We start from the raw sequence: 23,855 nt of genomic DNA on the forward strand, positions 1-23,855 counted from the left end.
ACCCAACTAGGGATGTGTGAGCCTCCAGTTTGGCTGGTTTGCTTTGAATCCAGCTTGGTCCGGCTCTGGGTTCAGCCAAACCGGGTCTGGGCCAGCCATTGAACCGGGCCGAACCTGTTCATGGGCTGGTTTGGGGGTATACTTGCAAAGGGGAATCTGGCAGGGATTTCCCTTTACATGTAAAGGGGGCATTCCCTCTCCCAAAGGCTGGGCGGTGGGGGTGGGGAGCAAAGGGTCCTCCATACCTTAGCAGAGGCCAGCAGAGATCGGTGGCAGAGACAGCAGTGGCAGCAGGGGGTGATGGGGGGGGCTCCTCCAAGCCACACACCAGCCTGCTGAATAACAGCCCATACTGGCAATTGCACAGAGGCCCAAACCGGCTCAGGCTGTCATTCAGGAGGCCAGCAGGGGGCTTGGAGAAGCCCCCGTCACCACTCCCCACTGTGTGCTGATGGGTCGCACGAGCAGAGCCTCTGTCGCACTCTGCAAAGCCCATGCACGCACTATCATGGCAGCGGTCCGCACGGCGCACAGAAATCCACCCAGGAATTGGGGAAAGTTTCCCATTATGACCTACTCTGCCAGGAGAAGGGGAAAATCTCAGCATGCCCCATCTGCAATGTGACAGGACAGGCTGCACAGGGGCAGGAGATGGTATGAGCCCCATTCATGCCAGGACATGCTGGCAGCCATAGAGAGGGCTGTGTAGAGCAACACATTCCCTACTCGTGGCCCTGGCAGCCACAGCCCTCTCTGGAAAACATGGCGGGCCGCTGCCGAAACCTCAAGACTGTGCAGGACGCGAACACACTATCACTGAACCCAGACTCCAGTAACACTTCTGTAAACCGCCCTGACCCATTTTTGGAAGGGTGGTATAGAAATCGAATAATAATAATAATAATAATAATAATAATAATAATAATAATAATAATAATTATTATTATTATTATTATTATTATTAATTAAGACCCAGGTTTATTTTGAGGATTAGTGGCCTTTGGCTAGCCTGGGTTTGGGAGCATGCCTTTTGTCTACATGACCAGCTAACTCAGGTTAGTCTGCTACTAACCTGGGTTAGTGTCAATGTGTCTTACGATGAGTGTGAAATGCCACCAGTGAGGGGACTAAATGAATCTCTTAATGGCCAAGGAGTTCCAGAGGATGGGCACCACCATCAAAAAAGCCCTCTCTCTTTTCTTTGCAGTGAAAAGGTTAACCATAATCGTAACTGTGAGTAATGAAAGTCTGGGAGTTTCAAGACTTTGAGGCTGCTCTCCTCTGCAGCCTAACCCAGGCTAGGGAAGCCCAGCCTGGATTAGGCTGTGCGTGAGAACTACCAGGAGTGGGCCTGATCCTGGTGGGCCAGCACCGCCTAGCTGGGCTTTTAAGCCCAGCTTTCAGGCTCCAGGACCATGTGTCTCCTCCGGCTTCATTTAGCCCATGGAGATAAGAGATGGGCACCTAGAGCTCCTGTCTCCTGGAGGAATCCCCTAATGCACCGTGTTTGGCCCGCAGTGCATTTGGGATACCCGGAGGCTGGGATGTGTCGTCCTGGCCACCGAAGCTCCACACTGCCTAGCACAGCATAGGATCATCTGGGAGTGGAGTTCATGCTCCCAGCAATGACTGATGGATCATCTTGGGGATCATCATGCAGCCTTCCCCCCGCCTGCCCAGTCATGTGGATAGCTCCATTGATGTTTTGGGGTGGTGGGGAGCAAGGGTTTCTTTTCTTGCAAGTTTGACCGGTGCAGTGAGCCCCTTATATGTTTCTTTCTCCAAGGCCCTTCCAAAAGTCCCAAGTACGTTCCAAAAGTATTTCCCATGGAAATGTACATGCACATCCCTTCAGACCAGGTGCGGCTCGTGAACTCTCCTCTGGGGGGGTGGGGGTGGCGGGCGGCTTCTTTAAGTTAAACGGAGCCGGTGCTCCGTGCCGCCCAGCAGCCCCCGCAGCGGTGAATTGCCTCTGCCAGTCACCTGGCCGCTGGTGGGGGCTCACCTCCACGGGAGCCAGGTGAGTGGTGGAGGTGATTCCCTGCCGCGGGGGCTGCTGGGCGGCATGGAGCACCAGCTCTGTTTACCTTAAAGAAGCCCCCTCCCGGAGGCGCATTCACGAGCCATGCCTGCTTCAGACTGAAGCCATAAAGCTATGAAAATCAAAACAAAAATTATGAGGTTTTTGATTAATCATAAGACTTTGCCTTACTATCCGGAGGTTATTTTTAAAGGTCTTGTTCCAATCCGTGACATTTATGTAACCTCCTTCCATTGACTTCAACATTTCAGTTCTCAAAAATGAGCCAAGTACACACCACTAGATGGCACTTAATGTTCGTCTTTTTCAGAATTGCAGTGTCTTTTGTTACCTTTCGTTCATTTTGTCATTCTATGGTTTCCTTCTGCTGTTTTAGCCAACAGGCAGCCTTTTATTAATGTGGGTTTCACTCGTCTTCAAATAACAAGCAGCTGGAACAAGGATGACAAATAAGGAAGAGGAGTACAGTACAGTCAATGGTCCCTGGATTGCTTGTTCTACGGTCCTGATAGCAGCCTGTGACTGAAGGCTATCTCAATGCACTTCTTACTTTCAATGCGAAGCCACAGTGATGTGTGTATTGTGTGATAATGGAGAAATTGTTGCTTGGTTGTTGTAGATGAGCCAGCCAAAGTTGTGACAGAATCTGAAAGTGTTGTCAGCCCACTGCCCCATATATTGTACAACGTAGTACGTATATATCATGGCTTTTCAAATTGTTATTGTTCAGCAACTAGGGCAGATGTTTAGACATAATCAGCAATTGGATCACTCATTAGCCCTGTTCAGACAACCAGTGTGGATATACAGGCCAGCATCCAGACTAACAAAGTGCTGGTCAGTGAGGGGAAGGGCAATTTTTTTCAACCCCTTCCCCTTCAAGTCAATAATGACTCCTGAAAATATATGCCTGAGGGTCAATGAGCCTTCAGGAATGAATTTCCAAGAGTCACAGTCAGATTCAGAGGAAATGGGAGATTTAAAAAAATCCCACCACTGCTCCTTAGCACCAGAATAGTGTTAGCAACCACCATGCTGTGTTCATCTGGATGTTGGCCACAGAATGCAGGTGGTGGGAGACAGAACTGAAGTGGCAGGCCTTGACGATGTCCATGTATTCATTGGCTCTCGTCCACACAACTGGGAGCCTGTAAAGAATCTATGCAATACAGCTAGTATATTTGTAGGCTCTGAGCAGAAGAACCCATGGACATGCGGAGCTTCATCCCATACCTGAAGCCTTGATTTCACTCTCCGCTGTGCAGACAGTATACCCACATGGGTCACATGAAGAGGGTTATTGCTACTCTAAGGCTTTTGGCTCTCTTTTAAAGGTGGGACTCTTCTGGAAATCTGATCTGTTATATACAGTAACAATGTAAACAAAGCATAAAGAGAGCCCTGCAGGGATTAATTTGTGGGTAGGCAGATGCGCAGGGAGCCAACACACGTGAGACCCCCTGCCTGTGCAGACCATGGAAACTGCACATCATCTCCCAAATTAACGGTGTTCAGATACATCCTAATACTTCAGGATGCATGGGACTTGTTTTACAGCTGATGGTGGGACAGCTTCATGTTTCTGTGTCTTCCCTTCCTATCTCTCCAGCCACCCAGGGCTACTTCCAACCATCTCCCCTTTTTCTGCCATGCAGTGCATGTTTTTCAGCTAAGAAGTATGTGCCATGGGAAAGAGGGATACTGAGCATGTAGGCTTTTAGCCATCAGAATTAAACACATCTCTCCCAGGGACAGATCCAGCATTGTGTGGCTGGGTCCAAAGAGGGTGTGCACAAATTGGTCCGGGGACATGCAAGAGACCTTCTGACCAGTCCAGAATTCAGCCAGTCCGGCGGTTCGGCGGGGGGGGGGAGTGTGGCTTTAAGGGTGGGGGGGTAGTACTTACCCCCCCACCCGCTGCTCTTCTACCTCCCGCGCTGGACTTTTCTAAAATGTTTTTCGGGCGGCAGAGTTCCTCCCTGCCGCCCCTGCCCTCGTCGTTGTCTCCCGATTTTACAAGTAGTAAAAGCTGGCGCCACGCATGTCTGTCGCCACCGCCGGTGCATGCACGTCGCAGTATGGCATGCGTATGCCAGCGGCGGCAATGACGGGCAAGCGCGCGCCGCGATGGGTGCATGCATGGCACCAGCTTTTACTACTTGTAAAATCGGGAGACAACGACGGGGGCAGGGGCAGCAGGGAGGAACTCTGCCACCCCAAAAAGGTTTTAGAAAAGTCCAGCGCAGGAGGGGGAAGAGTGGCAGGGGGTAAGTACTACCCCCTCACCCTTAAAGCAACACTCCCCCCAGTGCCGGACCATGCCTCCGTGGTTCCGTGCACATCCCTACCGAAGAACCCGGCTGCCACTCCCTGTGGAGCCACCCCATCCAACCTAGCCACACCACCTGAGTCTGACATCCAACGCAGGTGGTGCGGCCATATGCGGAAACAGAGCCACTTATATTTATTTTTATTTTATTTATTGTTGCATTTCTATACCGCCTTTCGTTAAAAGACAACCCCAAGGCGGTTTACAAAAGTTAAAAACATACAATAAAAGACAATAAAAACATCAAGCTAGAAATATAAAAGCATATTAAAAACATACATAAAAACAATACAAGTAAAAACACATAGAAGCAGCAATAAAACGATTACATAAAAGCCTGGGTAAAAAGCCAAGTTTTAACAAGCTTTCTAAAAGCCGTGATGGAGTCCGAGGAGCGAAACTTGACCCCGTTCTCAAGGCGCTTCAGGCAGCACTGGGTTTCCAGCCTGGCTGGGAGCATCTTTCCCTACCTCGAAAGGCAGAGAGACATGTTCCCAGCTCATTCCAACCACGCAGCCCCATCTGTGAGAAGCTTCAGCCAGTGCTGGGTTCCCTTTGAGGCAGCAAGAGGCACTCCCAGTCAGGCTGGGAACCCAGCACTGACTGAAGCACCTTGAGAACGAGACCACACAGCCCCATCTCGGCATATGGCCACGCCCCCTGCATCTGACATCAGATGCAGGAGGCATGGCTAGGGCCCCTAGGGGCCACTAGTGGGGTACCCTCACACCGCCATCAGCTTCCTATGCGCCACTTTCTCCTCCACCATTCTAAGGGCGTCTCTGCTGCTTCTGTGGATCGAGGCCAGAGGGCAGAACCAGTCAAGAGGAATGGGGTATTCCAACAAGTGTTACAGGACACTTCGAATTACAGTAGTAGCAGAAACCAATAAGCATAATTAAGTTTCAAGTGGATTCCACTCAAAGCCATAACTTGGCAAAAGATCATTCAAAGTTGGTTTGCAAACCAGAACTGAATTTCAAGACTAACAAAATTCCAACCAAACTCACCTGGTTTCACATATGGCTCCAAGTATATCCTGCAGCTCTAGTTAAGAAAGAACGGGAGAGCTATGCGCTACAACATCGTAACTTTTTACTTTTTAGAAAAGCAGCACATTTATTATTTTAAAATGAAGTTACTGTAAAATTCCCTCCTTGAAAAGAACTTTAAAATTCTTGCCAATATTTATGTCATGCTCCAAGGCCATTGCTTCTAGAGAGAATAAACAAACATCTGGAACAGCTGCAATTTCCATGTGTTTATTTATTGTACATGCAGAAGGTTAGGAACTGCCAATTAATATTTGTCTTGAAAGTTTGCATGAACTGATTTCCTTGGGATTAAAGTTCTCTTTGCCAAATTTTAACCCAGAATGAAGACGTTTGGCTGAGCGGCAACTGCTGTGAAACCAAAGCTGATATCCTTAATCCATTTACTTTAAAGCAGTCACTTTGATTAAAATGAGAACATAGTTTAAGAAGCACTGGTTGTGGAGGATGTCGTTGAAGAAGTACAATTTAACTGTACAAAATGCTATGCGCCTTACGGATGTAAATTGCATTGTGTCCCCTATTGGTTGCAAGACAAAAGGGAGAGAGGATGCTTGTTACTAGGGATCTGTACAAACTGGTTCAGAGGCCCTTTTACGGGCCTCCAAACTCATTCGAATGTCCGGTGGTTCAGCCGGTTTGAAGGGGGGGGATATCTTTAAGGAAGGAACAGGCTGCTCTTACCCCTCCAGCGGCATTTCCCCCTGGTGCTGTCTTTTAAAATGGTCTAGTGGGGTGGCAGCATACCTCCTTGCTGCCCCGGTTACTCCTCAGGTAGGAGAAATGCAGTGGGAGGGGTAAGAGCACCATCCTGCATCCTTAAATATATCCCCCCCTCACTTCGAACTGGCAGGCGTCAGTTCCATGCACACCACTACTTGTTACCTCTTGCCACTGGAGGCAAGTCACACACCCCTGCCACTAGCTCTGGGCAAGCCTAGTGCTGACACAGACCTGTCTATTCTTCCCCAGCCTTGCCCACTGGCTGGAGGGAGCCAGTGTCGATGCAGCCCCTCTTCCCCCTCACCTTCCAGGCATACACTCTGTTCTTGTCCTGGAGCTGGTGTGTGCTGTTGCTTGCTCGTTGCTGTATCAGGTAGGGTGAGCTGCCTCCAGTCTCACTGGCCCCAACATGGGGACATAGTTCCGTGGTAGAGCATCTGCTTTGCATGCAGAAGGCCCCAGGTAAAATCCCTGGCATCTCTAGGTAGGGCTGGGAAAGACTTCTGTCTGAAACCAGTGGAATTGTCCACACTAACTGGCAGGAAAGGCCGCTGCTAGTCAGTGTAGACAATGCCTGCGCAACTTAGCCCCCCCCAGCTGTTTTTTAACTACAACTCCCATAATCCCCAGCCATGGTGGCCAATAACCAGGGATTATGGGGGTTGTAGGCCAACATCTGCAGGAGGACTGAAGTTGAGCAGCCCTGGGGTAGACATTGAGCTAGATGGACCACTGGTCTGACTTGATAAAAGGCAGCTCCCTGTGTTTCTCACTATGGCTGCATTCTACCTCTTTTGATCCTGATCCTGTGAGCAGTTCAACCTCACACATTTGTGTGTGCAAGCTCTGATTCACTTTAAAGGTTCTGCAGGCCATGTAGGAAGGTACATAAATAGGATGCTTATGCCCATATACGATTCTCACAAGATATGGTAGGAAGGTACCAGAACCATGCTGGAGCTAAGCAGGCCTGGTGCTTCTCATTGCTCATTTGGAAGACAGACTGGGAAGCCTACGTATGCCATTGTCAGCCTCTCAGTATGACCTAATTAGCAGGAAGGCATGTGAATTATCCCGCACTGTGCATGGAAAATGGCATGATGTGTTATTTGGTGTCGGTTGGAGCACTTACTGGGCCACTCAGTGGTGGAAATGGAAGCCATGGGGCATCCGACCTCATTGGGAGTTGGTGGTTCCCTCTCCTTGGGGAGAGCAAGGGGGCCAGGGAGTTGGCTGCCCAGGGCTGGGCAAATATGGAATTGGAGTACTTACCAGGCCACTCAGTGGTGAAAAGTGAAGCCATGGGGCATCTGACCTCATTGGGAGCTGGCAGTGCCCTCGCCTTGGTCACAGGGAAAGCAAGGGGGCCAGGGAGTCAAACGCCCAGGCCTGGGCCAGTATGGCCCAACAGGCCATTGCATGGTGGCAGCAATGGGAGGGCTGCCCCCACCCCTCTGCTGCAGTGCTGTGTGATGGCACTGGAAGCAGGGGCAGGATTGAGGGAAACAGCCGCCCTACAGGCTGCCGAAGCAACAAGTGTGAAATCAGCCTGGCCCAAGGGGGAGGGGCCAGAGGGAAGGGCTCCGGATTGCCCTGGATGGAGGGCATTATTTAAGGCACTTACAACCAGGGATGAGAAGGTCAGTAGAGATGGGACGAGCTTGGCTGGTGTGTGGACACACACTCTTCTGGAGGAGATTTGGGGTAACAGCCCTGTTTGTGAAGCCTCCTGGCAAAAAGGCAACACAGTAAGCAGGGTCATTCACCAAGAACAGCAGGAAGGAACAATTGGGGGGGGGGACCATAGTCTAGGCCACTCCTCTAGAACAGAGGCGAATGCCTGCAGGAAGCACATCAGCTTCCGGAAAACAATTCCTTTTCACCCAAGGCATACTTGCTTTTCTGTGTATGTTGTGCATGCCCAGGTCACTCTTCCTGCCCGCAGGGCCATCCCATCCTCTAGGTGAACTAGGTGGTCACCTAGGGAGCCAAGCAGGGAGGGGCGCCAACAGCCTGGGTCACATGCCAGTCATCCTGGTGCCACCTGTGCTACTAATGTGGGTGCCCTCCTGACAGGAGGTGCCTGACCACACCCATGTGAGTGAAGTGGGGCGGGGGCATCCACATGGGTGAAGTGGACGGGGCACCAAAGCCAGGCTTCATCTGGGTACCATCAATCTTTGGGCCAGCCCTGCCCACCTGCTCTCTGAGTTAAGATGTCTTAGCAGTCTGTCCTTGCAATGCTAGCGTAATTAGCATATAAACTTCTTTCTTTTGCCTCATTTTTTCATGTCTAATACTTCTGCTTTACAAGAGTAAGAATTTTTTATAGATTTTTTAAACAGATTTTGTAACAACATGAAGCAACGGTACACCATGCATAATGTGCAGCAGCTGTTACAATACAATTTTTTTCCAAGACCTCAGTGCTTATGAAATTTAAATGGTACTCCAGTTATGTGCAGTAATGTGGATATGAAGGAGTATCTTCAAACTCCTTTTGTTCAAGCATCTATGATGAGTTTTTGATATCTGCTTCTCCTTGTATTATATAATGGAATGCTGCTTGGTATTCTTTGGTGCTCCCTACCCCACCGCAAAACAGACAAACCCCCAAACATTCACCAAAATCTTGCCTTTTGTGCATTTTTTAAAAAGAAATTTATAATCACATTATTTCACTTTGACTTACATTAAGAATATACTTGAAGAGGCAGCCCCACATGGGTCTGTGAATTCAGTGCAACAAGCCCTTTATCTGAGTGTAGTGTCATAAATCACCTAGCTCAGGAGTTCCCAACAGGAGGTACTAGTAGCCTAAGGGTATTTGAAGGGCTCCCAGGGGATGTTTAGAGCCTTCCTGCCTCCCCACACTGCAGCCACACTATTTGTTCCCCGTCTGGGGATCACTTGCTTGAAGCAGATGTATCTACTGCAGAAGGGAAGGAAGGAGGGTGAAGACCTTCCTTATCTGCTCCTGATTGGCTAGGTGAGTGCTGTGACTCAGTAAACCCCTCCCTTCAGCCTGACTGATAGGCTTCAGAAAATTAGCACTGAGTACTCCCATTGAGTCACTTTAAGTTGACTAACAAGCAGAAGGCTGCTGGTTCGAATCCCCGTTGGTACTATATCGGGCAACAGCGATATAGGAAGATGGTATCATCTCATACTGCACTGGAGGAGGCAATGGTAAACCCCTCCTGTATTCTACTAAAGAGAACCACAGGGCTCTGTGGGCACGGGAGTCGAAATCGACTTGACAGCACACTTTACCTTCAACTTGTCCTATTAATTGCAATGGAAGCACTCTTGAGTAACTTACTCTGGATGTAAGCCTGTTTCATAATTGTAGCATTTTAGTGTGTGTGTGTGTGTGTGTGTGTGTGTGTGTGTGTGTACACACACATCCACACACACAGGCCACTTTCAGATGTAATGCGGAACTGTGGGTCCAACGGACACGTGGCTCTGCACCCCTCCCCCCACTCTCCCATCCACATTCGTGGGGCAGTTTTGGCCCCATGGAACCAGAGTTGAGGGGGAGTTTCCTCCCTCAACCTGGGTTCCATGGGGACAAAACTGCAGTGTCAGCATTCGGATGTAATGCAGGTGTCACAGAACTGGTGTTAAGGGCAGCGAAACTCTACTCTGACCGAAGTTGAGTTTGGTGCGGGAAACCGTGGGTCCCTTTTCACCCTCAACTCTGGTTTCCTCAATTTGGACATGTGGCATTTGGCCACACACACACACACACACACACACACACACACACACACCCCTGAACTGAAGGTTTTCAGCGGAGGGGGTACACTTGTTTAAAAGTTTGTTTATCCCTGCCCTAGCAGGAGAAGCCAACTGAGATGGCCAATGGGGGTGGGGCTGGGGGAAGCACAGTGGGGTGGTGGCATGAATTGAGTCAGCTGAGCTACCATTTTTCAAAGGCCCCGAACTCTATTATAGGAGCCCATTTTATAGCAAAGCAGCTCATTTTATAGCTGTAGTCTATAAAATCAGTCCACATGCGGTATGGTTTATTTATTTGTATGAATCCTGGCTTTCACCAGTAGAGATCAGTATTCTAGATTGCCTGGCCTCATGATTAGTATCTTCACCATGAAGATACTAATAGACTGTGACTGGGCAGAACTGATTTATTTATTATGATTATTAGTAGCTGAAATCCAGCACAGCATCATGTCTCCATAATCCAGCACAGCATCATGACTCCCTTCAAAAGCAGTGTTGGGGTTGGGCAATGGGCTGGTTGTGCAAGTAGCACTTCTGTAGATTTCCCTGTTGTCCAGAATGGGGAAATCTGCCTAAGTGCTGCTTGTACAACAGCCCTGTTTGTGCAACCGTGACACTGTCTTTGAACGGTGCAGCAGCCTCACAGGGCAGCATTACAGAGACAATACTGAGCTGGATGTTGGCCATGATGACAATGATGATGATGAAGAAGAATAAGAATATTTTTATCCCATTTTTCAACCAGAAGTCCCAATATTCAGGAATTTTTCTTTTGCAAGTTGCTAGTGTTTTCATTCTTCAGGATTCAGATCCTTCCCCAGAGTCCCAAGAAATTAAATCTCAAGTGGTGGGTGGATACACTGTGGCCCTAATGCCCCTGTGTGCAAATGGGTGCACAACACTAAAGCATTTTGCACTGCACAACATATAACAAGTGGAATCCTGTATTCAGCAATGGGTAATAGTGGGCGGGGGGCTTGGGCATTAATCCTTGGGATGAGATTTCTTTGTTGCAAGTGTATATAAAGGCCTAAATATTATTACTCTGGCAAGCACATTTCCCCATTTGTGTGACACTAGCCTGATTCAGACATTATGCTGTATGAATGCACAGATGCCTGTACATTCGTGCATGTGTTTGTGTGAATGACTGTACCTGTGTTCAATTTAAAAGTGGACCTTCAAATGCTTGGTACAGGTGGGTAGTGTACTTCTGTACCTGTATTCAACATAACATGTACTATACCTGTGCACAGAGCTATACCTGTGTGCACTGTGCACTCTTAGTATATTAAGGGCCAAAAACATGTTACATGAAGCACATAGTTTAGGCCAGAGTACTGAGATATTCTTTTTCTTTTTTAAAGAAATGGGAGTTGCAGAACTAATCTAGACTGGATCTAAAATGTGCCAGGAAGGAGTATTAACTTTCCCTTTATGCTGCAGTCCCAACAAATTCCTCCGCCCCCAAATTACTAATTGCTCCAGAAGGGATGCATCCATTAGCATCAATCCTGATTGCCTGCATCTCCTGGGGCTGCTATAAAACCCTACATGAACACAGGGCCAAACCACACATTTATTGTAATGTGTAGTTTGGCCCTTAGATGCTTTGAATGGCAATACTCAATATGCCCTAACAAAGTTGAGGAATTCCATCCTGGAGTAATGTGACTCATCTCTGCGAGAGGGATTTTCCGACTTTTGCTTGTAATTAATTTGGAAGTATAAAAAAACAAGGAAGATCCCTCTTACAGAGGTTCACAATAACATAGGCATTTTGCTTCTGTGTATCAATAATCTGGTAGGCTCCATTCCTGACGCTACTCCTTGCGCCAGCCACAAAATGCAGACAAGTCTATGCAGTCAGACCCCTATTTTTTTTAATGAGTCCCTTACATTTGCTGACCCAATTATACAACTCTGGACATTCAATATCCAGGTGAGACCCTTGTATGTCACAAATTTCAACAAAAGCGTTGGTTTTTGACACTAAAGTCCTATGAGAGCACTAGGAAACATGGGCCTGTGAGCCAGATTCTGAAACAACTGGCTGTTGTGGTTAGCTAGGCTTTCCAGTTGCCTTGGGATGATCTACACCAGGGCTGCACAACTTTGGTCCTTATCGAGATGTTGGACTACAACCAGAGGCGTATGTAGGGAAAATAGCGCCTAGGGCAAGCACTGAAATTGTGCCCCTGTCCAAACATCTGACACCCATCTTTCAGATAACTTTACGATAATATCAGCTCAAGAATACAAGTCAAGCTAGTTAATCTTTTAATATTTCAAAAACTATTTAGCAGTGGATGTAGCCAGACCAAAAAATGCTAGAAAACTACAAATTTCAGTATGCTGGGGCTCATGAAATACCCAAATACTATGTGGAGGTATACTTGGAAAACTAAACAGAAGTGCCTGTCTAATTCTCTACTATGCACTGTAGCATCACTATTACATAAGTTTTAAAAATAAATGGAGAATTTGACTTTTCCCAGATACTCTGAAAATAGTTAAAGGATATGCAGAGAAAAGTATATCACTGCTTGGAATATATTCTAGTATTTCAGAAAGACAGTTAAAATGATAGAAATAGAGCAAGAAATTCCCAGTGGGCCTTGATACTAAGGATTTCACACTGATTCAAAGACAAACTCACCGTTCAGCTCAGTATTCACAAGCCCTGATTCTCTGTACATAATGCCAAACTGAATATGTGTACAGTGACTTATATTATATTAATTTTTTTAAAAAAATTAACCTGTAGCACCTTCAGAGGGCTTCCTAAAGGCCAAGGGGGGTCTGCAAAGGTCCCCCCTCCCAACGCCAGCCTCTTAATTCACTGCTGCAGCCCATCCCCAGCTGATTTTTGGGCCTGTTCGGGCCTGCAAAGATCGGTATGGTGGCCATTTTAGAGGCTGCCACGCATGCTCAAATGGCCTCTGTGAGGCCTGGCAAGACCTAGGGTCTTGCAGGGACCATATGAGCATGCACAGTGGCCTTTTTTAAAAATAATTTTTTAATTAAAAAATGGCCGCCAAAAACAAAATGGCCACCTCGCATACTAAAATGACCTCTGTGAGGCCTGGCATGGCCTAGGGCCTCACAGAGGCCATTTGAGCATGCGTGGTGGCCATTTTGTTTTTGGTGGCCATTTTTTTTTAAAAAAAAATTTAAAGTGGCACCCCCTTCAAGTGGCGCCCGGGTCACATGCCCTGCTTGCCCCACCTGAGATACACCCCTGACTACAACTCTTATCATACCTGGCTATGAAATGCAAAACACTGGCTACGAGCTCAAAACGTAATGCAAAACACTTGAAACATTTAATCAAAACAGTGGTTGAACTGGTTGTTTCAATGGAACAGAACTTGAAACATTTTGAGTATTTCAGCCATAGGAAACATTGGGGGAATTCAAAACACCCCATGTTAGGAACATGGGTAGCTCCTAGGATGGTAGGGCATGATAGGTGCTACCTACTGCCGCTCAACCCACAAATGAAACAGGAAAGCGGGCAATTAAAATGAATACATTTCTTCCCAAAAACCTCATAGGATCCTCTTCTGCTCCCAGATATCCTCTTCCTATGGCAGGAAGCCTCAAGATATTTCCTTCCTTTGTCTTCTCTATAGGTGCTCCATGAATTTGTCTCCTCTCTGCCTCTTGCTGGCTGGGTTTAAATCAGTGGTTTCCAGCCTGGAGGCCTCCAGATGTTACTAAACTGCAACTCCCATAATCCCCAGTCACATTAAATTGTAGCTGTGGCAATGGGAGTTGTAGTTCAGAAACATCTGGAGGCCCTCGGGTTGGAAACCACTGATTTAAATACTGTATTTAAATACTGCATGGAGATTCATACACCCCAACACTAATAGTCCAATGTCATTTATGGCTTGCCTGTGTCTACATCTGGTCAGGCCAGTCACTCCATGGAGTTTTGAAGGACTCCTGTTTGGACAGCTCGTGATGACACACTGAGGCTATTCCCATGATCAGGAGAAATCGGGCTAGGGGAGCCTAGCCCGATTTCTCCTGACCATGAGAACCACTGGGCTCACAGGCGAGCCCGGTGGCCTCCAGGTGGCTAACCCACCAAAGTAACCCTCCCCTTAAACCGGGTTTGCGGAGCGAGTGGTCTGCAGGGTGGTCTGCAGGGAAAGCGGGCTTAGCCCGCTCTTCCTGCAAACCCTATGGAGGCAGGTTGACTTTGTGCACCAGTTCAGGCAACCAAAGAGGTTGTTTGAGAGGTCAGACAGGGTGTCCCATGGTCTTTATTATGTGACCCTCTAGGTTTGGCCCCCTGCCCTGTAATACCAGCAATCAACTTCTTCTACATTCCCACAAGATCTTCTCCACAAACATTATGCAAACAAGCTTCCATCACCTGGACTCTCCAGCTTATTTACATATTACTACTACTACCACTACTACTACTACTACTACATAAATTGCCTTTTTCCTTTTTTTGGTTAATATCCCCAATGCAAGCAAACCTGTGCCTTTCCGGATGGCCGTGACAGCTATGTATGTTCTCATTCCTCCCACCTGAGCAGCCTCCAAATTATCTCTTAATGATATCTCTTTCAAGTAACGCTAATAATGTTTGAGAGATAACAGCTGTAGTTAAGCTAATTTTTTTAAACTTGTGTCCTATTTCAACTATAATAGAAACTGGATTATGGCTCTTTTTATAGGCTGTGCTAAAAGGTATAAGGGAATATGATATAAATAATTCTAAATAAGTAATATCTCATTTTCAAGGAATATCGCATAAATAATTAGAGTTGCCAACTTGCAACCTTCAAGACAAATCTACCAGATTTCTGGACATATAGAAGGCAATGGTGAGTAAGAGCTGTAGATTAAGAGGCTGTATATAAACACTCCCTCAACTTGTTATTGTCTACAGCCTATAGGTGGCTATAGGGATAGTGAAAGGAAAGCAGGGAGATTAGTTCTTACCAGAACAACTTGTTTCTAGTGCAATTAATGCTGCTAGTTTTAATCTTTATGGCCGGGTCCAAGATATATCAGGGAGTTCAGTTGTACAGCACATGAAGGTCTCAGGTCAAGTCCCTGACTTCTCCATGTAGGACTGGGAAAGAGCCTTCTCTGAAACCCGTGAAGAGCTGCTGCCAATCAGTGGCCCTATCCATCCCAAGCACTCCAAGGGCTGTTGCTGGTGTCTGTCTTGCATTTTTTTCTAGATTGTGAGTCCTTTGCAGACAGGGAACCATCTTATTTATTTAATATTTATTTTTCTATATAAACTGCTTTGGAACTTTTGTTGGAAAGCAGTAAATAAATAGTCATAGCTGCAGTAATAGTAATGTAGACAATACGGAGCTAGATGGACCCAGAGTCTGACTCAATAGGAGAGGAGAGCTGGTCTTGTGGTAGCAAGCATGACTTGTCCTCTTAGCTAAGCAGGGTCTGCCCTGGTTGCATATGAATGGGAGACTTGATGTGTGAGCATTGTAAGATATTCCCCTCAGGGGATGGAGCCACTCTGGGAAGAGCATTAGGTTCCAAGTTCCTTCCCTGGCATCTCCAAGATAGGCCTGAGAGAGATTCCTGCAAGCTTGGCGAAGCTGCTGCCAGCCAGTCTGTTTAGACAATACTGAGCTCGATAGACCAATGGTCTGACTCAGTATATGGCAGCTTCCTATGTTCCTAATATAACACAGCGTCATATGTTCATATCTAAGGTTCAGTTGGCAGAAACAAGGGGAAAGGCCTAGTTGGGGTAGTACCCCCTGTATGGAACTTCCTTCTCTGTGAAAAAGCTGTCAGGCCAATTCCCTCATGGTTTGTATGACCGTTTCATTTTAGAAGGTATTTAGGAGACTGTGAATGGTTTTAAATCAGATGTTGTGCTGATATTGCTGTTATTTATATGACACAGTTTAGCATTTAACATTTGTAATGAGTTTTCTATCGTTATTGTCATTATCTGTTTTGAATACTCTGAGGACACATTCTGGTTCCACATAAATTTTAAATAAATCAACAAAATACTATTTAACATTTATTTGGTGCCAGAATTGTGCTTTCTGTTTTGGTGGATGCTACTTTTGGCCTGATCAGAAACTACATAATATGTTAAAAATGCTTCATTCATCTCAATTTAAACCCAATCAGCATAATCATATTACAGTGTTCCCTATCAAGTGCTAGGAAATGAGCCAATTTGATCAAATGAGGTTGAAATTGGAGCCAGGAGAGTATATTTAACACTTAATCAGTATGAAATAAATCCAGAGCTCATATACTTTGAGTGCCATATATTTGAAAATGCAGTCTTTATACTGCTGTACTGCTCTTACAGCCTGATCCACACAGCCCAGTTAAGCTGAAGTACTCAAATATAATTTGATAAATTCCAACTGAAGCTAGTTGGCATTAAACTAACTAGCTTCATATAACAGGCTTCTTGATTGTGGATCAGGCTGCCCTTCTGTGGCAGGAGTTACTGAACAAGACTGACATTAGCGTGTTCACGGGTTATTTAGGAGTGTATAGAGAGGTTCTCATGATTGGGTGATGTTAGTTATGCTTCTGAAAGTCAAGAGATGGAGGCATGAAAGCTATCAGGAATGCTGGTAGAGTGGCTCCAGTGTCTATGCTGGCTCCAATGTCTACTGGGTGCCACACCCTACTGGGCATTCAACCATGATTAGCACTGTAGATCAGATCACTGATCATGGTTGAAAGTCCAGTGGGGCACAGAGCCCAGCCAACATTGGGGCTGGTATGTGATCTGTACCAACTATACCAGCTTTCAAAGGAGCACATGCGATTTTGTCTCCTGACTTTTAGCGGCATAACAAACATTACCCGATGGTGAAAACCGGTTCACTCCCTTATCTAAGAAGATATACATCTGACACTCAGTTCAACATGAGATCTCCTACATGATGGAACTTAGATGGGCTGCAGAGAAACAACACTTTTATGGAGCTTCTCGTGATATCAATACAAGGGAGGACTGGAGAGTAGTCATTCCAAATCAACTTAAGGGCAGCAGATTGCATTTCAAATCCCCAAGTTAGCATGATGGGGTCGTTTTGCCCAGGAGCGGAGCCAGGCTGGTAGCAGCTCATGTGCGGCCACTGCTGCGGTTCCCTGGGCCCACCCCCTCGCGTCTGACATCAGATTCGCCCGGGTAGCCACGCCCCCACACCTGATGTCAGATGCAGGGGTGTGGTCTCCCTTCCAAACAGGGCCACGCAGCCCAGTTTGGAAAGGAGATTGGCCAGAGCTGCTTTGAGCAGTGCAGGCTGGAATGCAATGCAGCGTGGGCCAATCTCTCTCCTAAATGAGGCTGCGCGGCCCCGTTTGGGAGGGAAATCGATAGGCCGTTTGGGAGGGAGATTGATTGAGGATTTCTTACCATTGCAAGACTTTTATTTACTTTTGATATAGATCTATTTTTAATACGCATAAGAAAAACTTTTTTTCATACATTCATGCTGTTTTTTCAAATACATATATGTTTGGGTTTGAATTTGAATTTATCTTTAACAATGACTTCTGCTCAGTTTATTGAGATGCAGTATCCTTGTCACATGTATGTGCAGATATAATCTGCAAGACAACTGTTATTGTCATTTATTCACTCTGGACTATTAATATAGCACCTCAGTTACAGACAAAATGGATATATGTGTTTTGCTTCTTTCCTCTATATAGATCCTTGATCTTTGTATGTACCACAGTTTTTGTGTTTGCAGTTTCTGGCACTTTTTTTGTGACCCCTCTGTTCCTACATTATGCACGGTTCTTTTTTTGCTTTTCCTTGTTGATTCGGCGTGCATCCCGCTCATTTTCTGCGCAGGCCAATTTTGGCTCCAAACAGGGCCACGCAGCCCCTTTTGGGACTGAAATAAGGCCCCCGCATCCGACATCAGATGTGGGGGGGCGTGTCTGGGGCCGCACTTGCAGCCCCTGATTGGATGCGGCCTGGGTTCTTTGAACCCATTCGCCCAATGGTGGCTCTACCCCTGGTTTTGCCATAAAAGTGAGACCGTTATCATATTATGGTTACAGTGATCCAGATGGTCTGACGGTGGTCCAGATTTCCAGGAATCTCCCCTAGTGCTTAATATCTAGAGATTTCAGAGCTGCTTTACTGATTTCAAAGGGAGCATCTAGTCTGAGACTAGAACTTGGCAGTGAGTGGCAGCCATTTAACCCTGCTAGCAGACTTTCCTTCAAAAAGGGAACAAAACAGATGATTGGAAGAGAAGGGAGCAGTCGTTAGAGTAGCTGAAGAAATCCCAGCAGTTACAGAGAAAAAGAGAGAGCAATCAAATGGGTAATTCTGATTAATCTGAACATTGCTTTTAATATGTAAACTACAAATTATCTAAGTCTGTCAGTGAACTCATTATGGCTGCCATCCCTAATAAATGTTTGCTATTTTTTCTCATTTCAGTAGTTTCTTTTTTATAATGCAAAGGACCTTTCTATATTTTATGCTAAGCTCTTTAGGATTTCCCCCTCCCCATTTTATTAGCCACTTTATGAGCCATGTTTATATTGAGCAAAACCTATGTACAGTCCTAGTTATTTTCTCAGTTCCTGCCAAAGACCAGGACCCATTTCCCCAGGGTTGGAGCAGCCCATGTCCAGCATCATGTTTGTAAACAGTGAAGCATGTGGTCAGCACTCTCAAGTGGAACACTCCCCACCAGCTCTGTGTCCTTCCTGGGACCACTTCCACTGGTGAGAGGGAATGTCACATGATAGCACTGAACTATGTTATTCTCTGTTTACAAAACCAGCCACATAGAGTCCCAACCACATTGAATCCTACCCACATGAAACTGGTGGTCAATCACTACCATGCTGTTAGTCTGACATCTAAATGAAGCCTAAGCCATTCACATGCAATCACAATAGCATGGGACTGATTCCCTATCCTATCAGGATGGTAAATCTGGTTTGCATGCAGAAGGTCCCACTTCATTCCCTGGCATCTCCAAGGTAAGGCTGGGAAAGATCCTGGTGGAAATTCTGCAGAGCCACTACCAGTCAGAGCAGGAGATACTGAGTGATACTGAGCTTGAACCCAAAGAAGGGAGCAACATGCCTCTTTATTGTCCTCCGGAGCACCTAAATAGAGGAAAGTAGCCTCAAGCCAATCGGGCTTTTGTCTTTGGGTCATTAAGTATTGTTTCCAGCATGGATACATACCTAACCCTTCCTTGAGGGCAGGAAACCTCTATAAGCAAGCCCCCCCCCCCCGGCCGGGTGGATTAACCTTTTGCCACCCATGGGCAAATTTATTTATTTATTTATTTATTTGATTGACATATTTTCATACTGCCCAAAACTTATGTCTCTGGGCGGTTTACAAGAAGATAAAAACAACATTAAAACATTAGTTAAAAACAAAAACAAGAAATTTAAAACACAACAATTTAAATTTTTTAAAAACTACGTTCTAAAACAACATTAAAAACAATCAAAACTGTGTCAGTTAAAAGCCGGGGCGAACAGATGCGTCTTTAAAGACTTTTAAAAAATTGTCAGAGATGGGGAGGCGCTTAGTTTGCTGCTGTGGGGAGGGGCTGCGCGAAGGGGGCAATCCCTCCTTTTTGTCTCTAAAAATTGCCACTGCTGTGGTGGGATGGGGGCAGTGTAGGTGGTTGGCTGCAGGGAGGGTGGAGGGGAGCAAGGAGGGAAGAGTACCTGCCCTTTTAACCTTTTCAAGAAAGTGCTATCCATGATTTCACCGCTGTGCCACAGTGGCCTCCGGCCCTGGCCCCTAGAGACAATAGGGGGGATTTCCCCTCACATGCCCCCCCCGTAGCTACCACAGCCCCCAGAGAGTCACAGCAAAATTTGAGGAGCAGCAACTTGCCGCTCCTCAGATTTTGCCACCATAAGCAGACGCCCCCTCTGCCTATGCCTTAATCCGCCATTGCTCCCCGCCCGACCACCAAAGTGTGTATGATTCCTGTGTGTGTACCAGTTTGCCTGGCATGCATTTTTCTGGATCCTCTTGGACACCTCCATGCACTCTGAGTTTAGTAGTCTGTGGCACACTGTCCAAGGACTGGTAGGCTCAAGCCTGGTAGCCTCAGGTCAGCAAGCTGGAAGCCTCGCTGGCTTGGCTTCTTCTCTGCAAGTCCCATCACTGAGGCTCTCCAGAAGTGGGTCAGCATGAATTTTACACTTGGGCTCCTGAGCTGCTCAGAACCCTCAGTCAATTCCATAACCTAAAGGAACTGCCTGAGGAGGACAAGAACCATCACCTTGCAGTCAACACCCACCAGCTGCCCAGAAACGTAGGATAGTAATACTGACTGTGATTGTTATATTGACTTAGGACAGTTATACTGACCGTTATACCTTCTTCACTTTGTCTATTACCCCCCTATCTCCCCCCCCATTCCTCCATGCTAGATTCCTCTCCAGCTTGCGTTAGTTAGAAATTAGATGCTCAGCTTAGAGTCCAGCATCTTGTAACCAACTGCTTCTGACCAGCTCCAAAAGAGGTTGCCAACTACCACTTTAATTTTGTGTGCTTCTGTTCCTTAATAAACTCAAGTCTTTCCCCCCCCCAAAGAATCTTGTCTTGACTCTATTACTCCCCTCCAGAGTACTGTAACTCTGACCCCACCTTTACCCAAGATCAGCTTTTCAGCTATCTTACAAAACAACATTGCTATATGCACATTTACCCCTTAATTGGGCTAATTCCTTCACATAAGCCAAAAGTAGAGTCACAGAGCATGATAACAACCACAGATCTGAGCAAACAAGGTAACTTATGCATACATAAAGACCTTTAATTTCTGTTTAATATATGCAACTATGTACAGGACTGCAGGCCCAAAGTAGGAATTCTATGCCTAAAGCTCTATAGATTAATCCCTTTAAACAGAACTAGCTGCGCTGGGTGCAGAGCATCTTTGCCTCTAGTTTGCCGCAGCCATTTTCTCCCCCCCCCCACCTGCCGGCAGTGCTTATTTTCCCTGCTGGCTGGCCAGCTGGCCGCCCTCACGCTGGCTGCCTCGACTCGTCAGCCTGCCCTCTCCTCCTGCTGGACGCTGTGCTTCCTCCTGGCGGCTGGCCGCCTGCTTCCTCCCGCCGGCCACTGTGCTTCCTCCCACTGCCCGCCGCCCGCCATCGCTGTTTTCTTCCCTGTCGCTATCCAGGCAGCTGTTTGCGAACTCTTGAGAGAGCTGCCACACATGGGATTAGCCAGGGGTATGTCTTAGCGAATCGTATATAAAGAAGATGGTTTTCAGCATCAGTCAGTGTTTGAATCTTACTCTGAAGATGAGGCCAAGGGGAAAAAAATCTTATATTTTTTCATTTATTGGGGGGGGGCACATTTTATGCTGCCATACGCTTTTTGCTAATATGGCCTCAATATCATAATTACAGAAATATTTAAAACTTCTGATTATGTAAATGGCCATTCTATATGTGTGTCACTCAGGCTGTTATCTATGAAAGCTGTGCATGTGCATGCGTGCGTGTGTGTTTCTCTGTCTGTGTTGGTGCCTGTGTGTGGTGAGCCTGGAATACAAATATGATCTCTCCAGATGAGAAATCTGAGCTTTAGAATAGTTTACGCTCAGTAATAGGAGTCAGCCGCTTTCTCTCCCACTTCTGAAGCCTGCATTCTTTTTTCCCATGGAACCATTTACAGTATATTTTCTTCAACACAGAGGCTTAATTGGCTCAAAAGCCTAAATGGAACCATTAATTGTTGTTGTGGATAGTTGCCATGGTTACAGATAACTACAGCACACAATTACATCCAACTGACTTCGTAATATGTTCCGGCTGCCAGACAGAAGTTCTACATTTTCAGTTTGGCTTGGCCCTAACATTTGGCTCTCTAACCATCGCATGCTGGCCCTTATGCCACACGCAGATACTTTATATAATTTATTTTCTGCTTGTATACATCTCACAGACTCACAATAATTAAATTTCCAGATTAAAAGGGTTCCATGTCAACTCTTTAACCTCCATTCCAAAGTCACTATATATAGATATATTTGCGGCAACAGAAATAAACCTGGATCAAGAGCAATTTCCTTTTGACAGGGAAAAAATAGTTTGCTTATGAAATACTGTGAACTACAATTTGGGAAATAATATTAGAATAAATTTTAACCTCTAGCTCCTCATTGTAAGGAAAATGCTTTTGATTTCCAAAAATTTGATTTTATGTGAAGCTATACAAAGGCTTTTATTGTGGATAATGGAACTCCTTTTGTATAAAGGCCAGCAGCATTGATCTAGCAATAACATAGTGGAGGAGTGTTGTGCATATGCCTACAGTCCAATCTCTGTTTTCAATGTCTTTGCTGGCCCTACCATGCAGCAAGCTGAAGTGAGTTACCTCCTGGGGTAAACCTGGAGGAGCAGGAGATTTGGAGTCAACACCCAGCTGCTGGCTCACTTGTGACTGGCAGCAACACAGAGACAATGGCACCGCTCTAGCCAACTCCGTTCTGTAGGTGGCACCACTGTTTTATAGCTGCTTCCCACATAAACACAAAGTTATGTAGATTTAACTAGAGCTTATTCAGAAACAACTCAATTTTCTTCTCCTTTCCCTCTGTTTTCCTTTCTGACTCCACACACACACACACACACCCCACACACACACTCTACAGCAGGGCTGCTCAACTTAGGCCCTCCTGCAGATGTTGGCCTACAACTCCCATAATCCCTGGCTATTGGCCACTGTGGCTGGGGATTATGGGAGTTGCAGTCCAAAAACAGCTGGGGGCCTAAGTTGAGCAGGCCTGCTCTACAGGATCCCGAATGGGACAAACTTCTCAACAACAAAACATAAAAGATTACTAGATCAGGGGTGTCACTATAATTGAGCCAATCAGGCTCAGACTGGCCCACAGGGGAACAGGGCATATTCCTGGTGCGCTCTACCTGCGGGGCACCCCAGCACCCCACCGCACTTGGCAGCAATGAATACTCCCACCCTTAAGTACCCATTCTGCTCAAAATCCAGCACCCTTCCCACATACATTCCACCGCCCTCTCAGTGTCCCCAGTCTGGCCCTGGAGCCAATGGGTTCAAAGAACCCAGCCCAGCCCAGCTCCTGAGGGGCCCCCAGCTCCACCCCTCCCTATTTTCTTAATTATCTCCTTCACTCTGAGGGGCTGCCAGAGAGAGGGGCAAACACACTCCTCTCCCTTAACTTCCTAGCTATGCCCCCGTACTAGATAGAATACAACAGCCACTCAAGCCCAGATCTATAGGTGACCCTCCCTCCCTCCACTTCTTTTCCCTCCTCCATGACTGCCACTACTGTTGGGCACATCAGTAATCTCACTTGCTATCAACCCAGCAGCAAAGGGCAGACAGAGACAGTGCAGCAAGAACAAGGGGGAGAAGGACATATGTGCATATGGGGAAATGGGGGTGGCATTTATGGCCACATTGCCTTGGGCTACTACTGCTCACGTAACAGGACTAGGACTGACCTCAGAACATCGGAGAGCTGCTACCTATCAGAAAGGAGATAGATGGATCCATAGTCCAATATGGTAGAAGACCTTCTACCTTTGTTTCATTTATGATTGAGATGGCATTTTTACTGTACAAAGCACTATAATTTGGCTTGGCTACACAACAGCCTTAAGGTGGATCTTTAGTGCCAGGTTATGGATGGAGAACTGGAGCTGCAACACAGCTGTTTGCCTGTGGCAACCTACAGAGTCCGTAACTGAACACGAATTTGGATCCTAATCCAAGTCCAGTGTACCCACTGAGTCTAGCCAAATGGCCAAAATGAATTTGTTCAAGCCTCTGCTTCCCTTTCAACTCTACTGAAGGAGTGAATGGAAGATAAATTTGTGGTTATGTACAGAGCTTAGCATGGTAAGATGCAGCTGAGAAGCCGCTCAGAAGCAGCTCAGCAGCTGCAAACATCTGGATACAGTATCAAATTAAGTATTTTGCACA

The sequence above is a fragment of the Hemicordylus capensis genome, chromosome 5, assembly GCF_027244095.1.
Source record: "Hemicordylus capensis ecotype Gifberg chromosome 5, rHemCap1.1.pri, whole genome shotgun sequence".
Taxonomy (NCBI): Eukaryota; Metazoa; Chordata; class Lepidosauria; order Squamata; family Cordylidae; genus Hemicordylus; species Hemicordylus capensis.